This window comes from Arachis hypogaea, chromosome 7 (assembly GCF_003086295.3).
Source record: "Arachis hypogaea cultivar Tifrunner chromosome 7, arahy.Tifrunner.gnm2.J5K5, whole genome shotgun sequence".
Classification (NCBI taxonomy): Eukaryota; Viridiplantae; Streptophyta; class Magnoliopsida; order Fabales; family Fabaceae; genus Arachis; species Arachis hypogaea.
Genome location: NC_092042.1, coordinates 15844562 through 15855057, shown reverse-complemented (window position 1 = coordinate 15855057; position 10496 = coordinate 15844562). Strand labels below are relative to the sequence as shown.

Below are 10496 nucleotides of genomic sequence, written 5' to 3'. Positions count from 1 at the left end.
TCTCCTGACTTGTTCCGAAATATCCACTTGGTGCCGGTCACTTTCTTTCCACTTGGCCTTGGAACCAAAGTCCACACTTGGTTCTTTTCAAACTCAAGAAGCTCATCCTCCATAGCTTTAACCCAAGAGGGGTCATTTAGTGCTTCCTTGACGTTTTGAGGCTCTATTTGAGAAAGAAGGGCAATGTTTGAACCTTCATTTGCCTTTCTAGTGGAAGACCTAGTTTGCACTCCATGAGAGACGTCCCCAATGACAAATTCCTCAGGATAATTCTTCAAGAATCTCCATTCACAAGGTTTGGTGGACTTGGATGCGGATTCAGTCACCAAGGGATTCAATGTGTTGCTGTCTGCAGAATTTCTTTCAGATTCATGAGACAAAATGGAATTGTCTCTTGATTTTTCAGCATTTGCTGTTTCTGGTTCAGCTTGTCCAGAATTTTCTTTTTCATGATTCTGAGCTGTTTCATCCTCCATTTGAGCCTGATTTCCTGCATCACCATCTTCCAAAATGCTTTACACCAAGTTAGTATCACAGAATGTAACATGTATGGACTCTTCAATAATTCTAGCATCTTGATGATAAACCCTATATGCTTTACTAGTTGTGGAATATCCTACAAATAAGCACTCATAAGCCTTTGGATCAAATTTTCCCAAATTTTCTTTGTTATTTAGAACAAAACATTTGCATCCAAAGATGTGCAAGTAATCTAAGTTTGGTGGGTAGCCTTTCCAAAGTTCATAAGGGGTTTTCTTTAAAAATTTCCTTATGATTGTTCTATTTAAAATGTGGCAAGCTGTGTTAACTGCTTCAGCCCAAAGGAATTTTGGAACATTACTCTCACAAAGCATGACTCTTGTCATCTCTTGTATGCTTCTATTTCTTCTTTCCACAACACCATTTTGTTGTGGTGTTCTTGGACAAGAGAAGTTGTGAGATATTCCAAATTCCTCACAAAAGGATTCAAACAAATTATTTTCAAATTCAGTTCTATGATCGCTTCTTATAGAAGTGATTTTCAAATCCTTTTCATTTTGAATTTTCTTACAAAAAGGTTCAAAGACCGAAAAGGCTTCATTTTTGTGTGCAAGAAATAAAACCCAGCCAAACCTAGTGTAGTCATCCACAATTACTAAACCATAATGTTTACCACCTAGGCTTTGAGTTCTTGTTGGACCAAATAAATAATATGTAGCAACTCAAGTGGTCTTTTAGTAGAGATGTCTTCCTTTGGTTTAAAAGAACTTTTTGTTTGTTTTCCCATTTGGCAAGCATCACAAGTGATGTCTTTGTCAAACTTAATCAAAGGAAGACCTCTTACTAACTCTTTCTTTACAAGTTTGTTTATTTGAAACATACTTGCATGCCCCAATCTCTTGTGCCACAACCACTTTTCAGATTCTTTAGAGTGAAGACAAGCTACATTTTGATCCTTTAGTTCATCAAGAGTAAGTCCATACATATTATTGAAACGCTTGGCAACAAACATCACTTCATTTGTTTTTTCATTAACAACACAGCATTCAAGTCTTTTGAAAACAACTAAATATCCTAAATCACACAATTGGCTAATACTCAAAAGATTGTGCTTTAAACCACAAACTAAAAGCACATCATCAATGAAAGTAGATTGCTCATTACCTACTTTTCCAACTGTAATGATTTTACCTTTGCCATCATCTCCAAAGGTCACAAAACCTTCGTCATACTTATTTAGTTTGATGAAGTAGGTTGACCTTCCAGTCATGTGCCTTGAACATCCACTATCCATGTACCACATGTCCTTTTTGTTCTTGGATGCTAGGCAAATCTGCATGATGAGTTTCATGTAGCCTTAGGTATCCAAATTAATTTGGATCCTTTGAAGTTAATCCATCTTGGTTGCCCAAGTGCATTGAAATCACAAACAACATTGTAGACCTTGTTTCCTACAACTCTCTTTTCAATGAAGCATTGTGCATATGAGTGACCAATTTTTTTGCAATTTACACAATGATTTTCTGGTGTGTGTTGCTGAAACTTAGGTGAGTTAAATTGCTTGAAGTGATTAAATGGTTGAAATTTTCTGGTTTTTTGGGGAGACACATTTCCTTTAACAAATCAATTTTTGTTATAATTGTTCCTCTTTACAAAACTGTTTTCACCAGAATTTTTAGAATTCTTTTGATTTTTCGAAAATGAGGTTTTGTTATAGAAAATTGGTTTCTTAAAAGCAGCCTCATTTTTCGAAATATAACCCAAACCTGGCCGGTTTGAACTCGGACCAGTTTTTGGTGAAATTTCAGCTTCATTTGTGTATTCTTCATTAGAATTTTCTTCACAAGTTGAAACATATCCGATACCTGATTTGTTTGGTATGGATTTAGTATTTGATGAAGAGGCCACAAATTTCATAGAGGAAGTGTTGGAAACAGCATCTTCCTTGGCTATGTAGCCTAAACCAGATTTTTCAAACAACGGTCTTTGACTTGCAAGTAATTTGTCCAAGTTACTAGAACCTTGAGCAAATTTTGCTAAGTCACCATTCAGCCTTTTAATTTTGTCATTTAATCTTTCATTTTCAGCAATTACTCATGTGAGGGATCCACAATGTGCTTTCCTTTTAATTTTTCAAGTTCAGATTTTAGAAATCTGTTTTCTTCAATGATGTCTAAAGCACATTCAGTTTCCTTCACTTTTTCTTTTAAAAACTCATTTTCAGCTCTTAACACATCTCTTTCAGATCTGCATTCATTGTATTTGTCAAGCAGTTTTGAGGTGTTTAAGGTAAGATCATCAATAATAGCATGCAAGTCCTCAACGGTCAAATCATAATAGTTTACCTCATCGAGATTGTTGTTTCCAGCCATGAAACAGTCCTTGTCATCTCCTTCAGATTCTTCTTCTTCATTTGAGTCATTCTCAAGATCCTCCCAAGCTGCCATGAGTACTCTCTTCCTTTCCTTCTTTCCTTTGTCCTCCTTTTTGAGCTTTGGACAGTTTGACTTGAAGTGTCCAGCCTCCTTGCAATGATGACATGTCACCTTGCTCAAGTCTATCTTGTGCTCCTTTGAACTTGAGCCCTTGTATTTGCCTTTGCTCTTCAACATCCTTCTAAATCTCCTAGCAAAAAACAAAAGTTCGTCATCTGAAATACCATCACTTGACTCACTCTCTTTCGGTTCTATTTGTGACTTAAGGGCTATTCCCTTTTTCTTTGAGTCTGTGTTTGTGTGTGTGGCTTCATAGGCAAGGAGTTTTCCTCTCAGCTCATCATAGGTTATTGGACTTATGTTGTTGCTCTCGGTTAGGACAGTGGCAGTGTTTTCCCACTCTTTTGTGAGGCTTCTAAGGAGTTTTCTCACCAAGGTTTGTTCTGCATAGTTTGTACCCATAGCATCAAGGTTGTTGATTATGATTGAGAATCTCTCAAATGCTTCATCAATGCTTTCTCCATCCTTCATGCTAAACATCTCGTACTCTTTTCGTAGCATATCAATCCTCGTTTCTTTGACTTGTTTGGTGCCTTCATGTGTAACCTGGAGTTTTTCCCAGATTTCTTTGGCTGTCTTGCATCTAGACACCTTCCGGTATTCTTCAAAGCTGATAGCACAGTGAAGAAGGTTGATTGCTTTAGCGTTCAGCTCTATCTTCTTCTTATCATCTTCATTCCATTCAGCTTCTTCTTTTGGAGTCACCACTCCATCAGCACTTGTTTTTGTTGGGATCTTTGGACCGCTCACAACGATCTTCCATAGGTTGTAGTCAATGGATTGGATGAAGATCCTTATCCTTTCTTTCCAGTAGGAATAGTTCTTCCCGTTGAAGAAAGGTGGTCGGTTGTTTGACTGACCTTCAGTGAGGGTGTAGGCAACTGTGGTTGTGCCCAAGTTGTTCGCCATTGGATCTTTGCTCCAAGCGGTTAAGCTTGATTCTTGAGACCTTAGCTCTGATACCAATTGAAGGTTGTGGTAGGCTTAGAGAAGGGGGGTTGAATCTATGCCTTCCTTTTGGTTGCTGTTTTGACCCTCTTTTGAAGTTACAAATCTGATTCTGTTTGGACTTAGCAGCGAAAATTTATGAGACAATTTACTTTTGTCTCATGAATATCAGAAAAATAGAACATGACAGAGAAGAAAAGGTAACACCAGCATATATCCTGGTTCGGTTGCTTTGTGCTATGCAACCTACATCCAGTCTCCTCCACAACTATGGAAGAATTTCACTATAGTTAACAGTATTATATACACCAATTTCACACTCAAGTTCTAACCTAACTTGACATTGGCTATGCTAACACCTAACTATTTACTCTTAGTGCTAACCTAACTAAGAAAGGGATACCAAACAGGTACAAGATACAAGACACTTAACCAACCTAAAGAAATCAGAAAATAACTCTAGGCTTTTCTCTCAAGTGTATCACTCAGCCTTTTTCCACTCATGGCTTTTACTTGAGCTTTCTCACAATGCCTTTTCTCACAAGAAATTACAGAAATATAAACTTGGAAAAGTACATTACAATCAGTAAAACATGAAGGAGATTGACTTCATCAACAGCCTCTAATCTATGTGAAAAACCAGCTTTGCAAACCTCTGAATTTGTTCTTCAGTGTTGGCAGAATGCTTCTTTGATAGAGAGCATTGTCCAAGTAGAGGAACTTCACAGGGAATACTTCACAGAACTCAACTTCTCAAACTCTGGTTTTCTCTCCTTGCTTCAGAACGAACAACAAGCTTCTTTTTATCTCCTTGCATGTTCCTTGGTTCTTCTTCCAAGGTCAACATCTTGAGCCTTGAGCTTCACCAACCCACAAGCTCACTTTTTCTTCTTAATCATCAAAGTAGAACATTTCCTTCTGACTTTTCCAACTTGACCGAAAGCCATGAAGGAGTAACCGAAATTGTTTTCAAATGGTCAACCAAATCTGAACCATAGAGATGCAACTTGGTCCCCAAGAATCTCTTGTGACCGTGGATTTGTAGCAGTGAAGAACATAGATCAACTTTTTCTTTGAATGCCATTTTCGAATAGAGCAGAGAGTAGGGAAGAAAGGATGAAGATCTGATTCATGCAAGATGAGATGGATTACCTTTCTTAAGCTTGATTTGTATTAGATTTTCTGCTTTAGCTTCTGTGCTTCAGGCTTAGATTTTCTCTTTCTTGCTTCTTTGGTTATTGGCTTATGGAGGAAGCTTTTCTTCTCTTTCTCTTTCTTACTTTTCTGAAGTCTTGATGTGACTTGATTAGAGAGGAGAACGTTGCTTTGGTTGGAGCAATATGGTGGGAATTGAAAATCAAATCGGGCTTGGATCGGTTTGGTTCATGTAACCCGTTTGGCCCATCTGATTTCTTTGCCTTCTAATTTTTGCTTTTGTTTGGGCTTTACCCATTAGCCTTGCTTTATTGTCTTTATACCATTTTGGGCTGTTTGGATGAATTTGTCCTGCAACATGAAATAAATAATTAGTAATATGCCATTAAAATTTGATCAACACTAATTATTTATTTTGCCCAAAAATAATGTTTGTCATCACTTAATTAATTTAATTAATTTCTTAACTCAACAGTCCAGCACGCGAGCGCGTCACTGCGATTTCCTCTATTGCGCGCGGTCGCGTGAGCCATGCATCTGCGTCACTTTTTGCTGGTCATCTCCTTAATTTCTTGTGTTCCTTCCATTTTTGCAAGCTTTCTCTCCATTCTCTAAGCCATTTCTGCCTTATGAAGCCTGAAACACTTAACACACGGATCACGGCCTCGAATGGTATAAAGGATAATAAAAATATACAATTAAAAGATCTTTAGGAAACAAGTTTTCAATCATAGAATAAATTTGGGAAGGAATTATAATATCATGCAATTCATATGAATAAGTGGGTGAAAAACTGATAAAAACCACTCAATTTAACACGAAATAAATCATAAAATAATGGTTTATCAATTACCTTGCTAATTAAGTGAAGGGCAGGCTGTTTTAATAGATCACATTAGATACTTTTTGTCCTAAAATATAACCATAACAAGAATCAAACTAAATCAAATATTTTTTGTATGATTGGTTTGGATGGTTTTTTCTGAAAAACCGAAACAAACCGCAAACTAAACACCCATAATTATGCATATGGTTCAAAATTTATTTATAGTTTTTAAGTTTGACATTCAAATGCCAATATGCCATTATTCAGTCTGCTTATAGTGTTATTATTTTTCTATGTTTATATACATTTTATTGATTATTTTATATTTTTTATTTATGTAAGATCGAGTGAACTGATTAAACGAGTGACCCAGCAATTGATTTAGTGACTCAGTAGCTTAACCGGTTTGATTTTGATAACTATGCTTCAGAGTCTCCGACGCACCGTTCTCCTCCTCTAGCTGCTGGTCCAGCAACACTTCAACGGCGAAACAGCCCTTTCGTTCTCCGTTCGCCAGAAATCCCAACCATTGCTGGAATTTGTTTCTCTGATCGCAAAGTTCTGATCTAATTCACCACCATGGCAAAGGGTAAAGCAACTTCAGAGCTCAACATCGCTATTATTCACCCTGATCTCGGCATAGGTATTTAGCCCCATTATCCTCCAAACGCTAATAATTCTATTTATGATCAACAATTTCATGGCTTAAGTTCCTTTTATTTGATTTTTGTTTTATGGTAAATACTTGTAGTTGATTGGATTTCAATTCTTCTATAATCTTATTTTGGTAGGTGGAGCTGAAAGATTGATTGTGGATGCAGCTGTTGAGCTTGCATCCCATGGCCATAAAGTTCATATTTTTGCTGCACACCATGATAAAAATCGATGCTTTGAGGAAACTATTTCTGGTGATTCTCTCTCTCACACACAAACAAACACGGGATTGGGAACTTCGTACCTAGTCCTGGTTTATTGCATTATCCTTCAAAGTAAATTATTTTCTAACCCAAGGTTCCTGCTTGAAGTGATGCATAAAGCAGTTTCAATCTATGTAACAGTATTTTTAATGGTACATTCTCATACATATTGATCATTAATTTACAATTTTACATGTTTATGATAAACTATTTCTAAGGGTTGCTCCTGCCTGATTATGTGTCTCAAACTTACTTATACTTTCATGGCAGAGTTGTTGTGTTGCCCTTGAGATATGGTTTGGCTTGTGACTGTGTTTCAGGTACCTTTCCAGTTACCGTGTATGGTTCCTTTCTTCCCCGGCATGTATTCTACCGTCTTCATGCGTTGTGTGCTTACCTCCGGTGCCTATTTGTTGCTTTCTGTATGCTTTTTTGGTGGCCTTCGTTTGATGTTATAATTGCTGATCAGGTCTCCGTAGTCATTCCCATCTTGAAACTTAAAAGACCAGCAAAGGTAGAAACAAATAAGTCCAAAGAATAGTGTGCAAACTTCGAGGTTTGACATATTCATAGTGATTCATTTGTTTGTTTCCTTGGTAGATTGTATTCTATTGTCATTTTCCCGACTTGTTGCTGGCTCAACATACCACTTTCCTCCGGAAGTTGTATCGGATACCGATAGACTATGTAGAAGAAGTCACAACTGGTTGAACCTTGTGTCCCTGTTTGATCTGTTTCTCTGAACTTCGTTACTCACATATGTACTGAATTATGGATCTTATGAAACATTTTCAAATTTCAGGAATGGCTGATTTGATACTTGTTAACAGCAACTTCACTGCTTCTACTTTCGCAAATACTTTTATACATCTCAATGCCAAAGGGATTCGACCAGCTGTTCTGTACCCTGCAGTTAATGTGGATCAGTTCAAAGAACCCAGTTCCTTTAAGTAAATGACATGTTTATAGATATATGTTGCTTTTTTTATTGTTGAAATGTTGAGCTGAACTCTGAATGAAACCCATATAACAACAAAGTCTCGTCCCACTAGGTGGAGGCGGCTAAATGAATCAAACGATGCATGGCGCCCATAATGTAACATGTCTACAGTGAGACTGTTGACACGTAGATCTTCTTTCATCACCTCATGTATGGTCTTTTTAAGTCTTCCTCTTCTATTCGCCACCTGTCCACCTTCCATCTCATCTGCCCTTCTAATAGGGTGCTCTGCTAATCTTCTTTTCACATGTTCGAACTACGTGAGACGAGATTCTACCATATTTTCTACAATAGGCGCTACTCCAACTTTCTTATATCTTCATTTTTTATTTTGTCCATACGTGTCTGACTGCTCATCTATCTCAGCATCCTCATCTCTGCCACATGTAACTAATGAAACCTATATAGCCGTTTGTATGATATTATATAATATATTAGTCTTAGTTTTGTGTTGTATATGTTGTTACAGGCTGAACTTTCTTTCCATTAACCGCTTTGAAAGGAAGAAGAACATAGAATTAGCAATTTCAGCTTTTGCTATGCTTCATTCGCCTGAAGCTTCTTTGACTATTGCAGGTGAGCATCTTTTGCTTATGACTTTTGTATTCCTGATGATAGATCCATAGATATCATGGTTGATTTTACATGCATTATCCATGGGACTATATTTAGGGATTTATATGCCTTAGACTGGAGTGTGCTATATTGGTATCTGCAATATATAAATGACTGTTATGAAAACTATCTTTGCTGTGTTGTGAGGTTCTAGAATTATTTTATCTCTATGCTGGTTAGCTTATGTGTTGAGTTTGTTTCTATGAGTAAAGAGACTGTTGTTCTGCACAATGGTGTTGAGTTTGTAAATTATGGGGCAACAATTTCTCAATCACCTGTATTAGGTAGCATTTGTCATAGGGTCTCAATTCATTCATTTCATAATTGATGTAGAAACGGCATCAACATATTGTCTGGCATCATTGTTGACCTTTTATTTATAATGAGTTGGTTAGTAGTAGGTATTGTAAGTTCTTAAATATTGTTTAAGAGAAGAAATTAAGATGTATTGTTAAAGATTTGTTGCTTCATATTGTTACGCACTATTAGGTCATATACTTTTCTCTTGGATAGTGAATAGACAGCAAAAAAAAAATTGGAACTTAAATTTATTTCATAATTTTGACCTGGTATTTTAGCAATGAATGGCACAAATTTATTTTTCTAATATCACACAGTCAAAGAAGTGGATTTATTCAAATCTTGAGCTGGAAATATGAGGAATGAGCAAATCTTGAGAAAATTAATTTATTACATGTTAATGATATAATTAATCATTTCTTGTTACTCTGTTCTTATGTTTGTGTAACAATAATGCAACTCAAACTCAAACTTGAGATACTAATCCAGGTATTTAGTTGAGAGAAAAAATATCAACTAGGTAAAAATATGCAGCACTGCGCTTCATGACTTCATCCATGTAGCCAACCTACCTAGTAGGATAAGATAGACCACGCTAAGAAAATAGCCCAGAGGTGCATAAAATAGAAACTTTTCTTACTAGTATTGTACAATAGTCCTAAGTCTGAACCGTCCATATCATAATTATTTCATGCATTTCATGTTGGAGCACATGTTTAGCTGCAATATGAGAATGCAAAATCAGTTGTTATAAATTGTTCCAGGTGGCTTTGACATACGGTTGAAGGAGAATGTGGAATACTTAGAAGAGCTTAAGGCTTTAGCTGAAAGAGAAGGTGTCTCTAATAGAATAAGATTCATCACCTCTTGCTCTACCACTGAAAGGAATGCCCTACTCTCGGAATGCCTGTGTGTCATTTACACTCCAAAGGTTTGGGAAACATTGTAAAAGAAATGAGCCAAAGAATTTTCTTCCTTTGATCTATACATTATTTGCCACATTAGTGAATGTGTGTCACCCTTATTGCCAAGGTTTTAAATTGCAGTTGTGGTTGTTGCAATTGCGGTTATTTTGTCGATTATGATGCAATGCACATTGTGCCAGTTGGTGTTTGTGGTGTTTGGGGGGGGGGGGGGGGGGTTGAATATGTGCAACACTGCAATTGCAGGGTGGTGCAGTTGTGGAAAGACTACAACTGCAATTTAAAATCGTGGTTGTCCACCTAGCCATCGGTATTCACTGATGTGGCAATCAGTGTATGGATCAAAGCTCATTTACTTGAGGAGCACCAAAGAAATCTTTTTCATGAAGTTGGATGAAGAAAAGTTGGTCTTACGTAATATACTTTGATGCAGGATGAGCATTTTGGCATTGTTCCGGTGGAGGCGATGGCAGCATACAAACCTGTTATTGCATGCAATAGTGGTGGACCATTGGAGAGTGTGAAGAATGATGAAACAGGATTCCTTTGTGATCCTATACCAGAAGAGTTTTCTTCTGCAATGGCTAAATTCATTAAAGATCCCAAAGAGGCTGAAAGAATGGGTAGAGAAGCTAGAAAGCATGCGGTTGATTCATTCTCCACACACACATTTGGCCAAAGTTTAAATATATAGTTGACATTCACAGAGGAAAAGAGGACTAATGTCACCTTTTTGAATCAAATTTATTTTCCAACATGGGATATAACATGATTTTGATCCGCAAAATTGTTCAATTGATGATCATTCAACATGATCTTAGTTGACTTGGTTAACCA

General features: G+C 36.9%; 1 pseudogene; it reads left to right on the top strand.

The window, feature by feature from the left end:
- The first annotated feature begins 6151 nt into the window (after nt 1-6151).
- On the top strand, nt 6152-10496 carry LOC112702622 (uncharacterized; annotated as a pseudogene).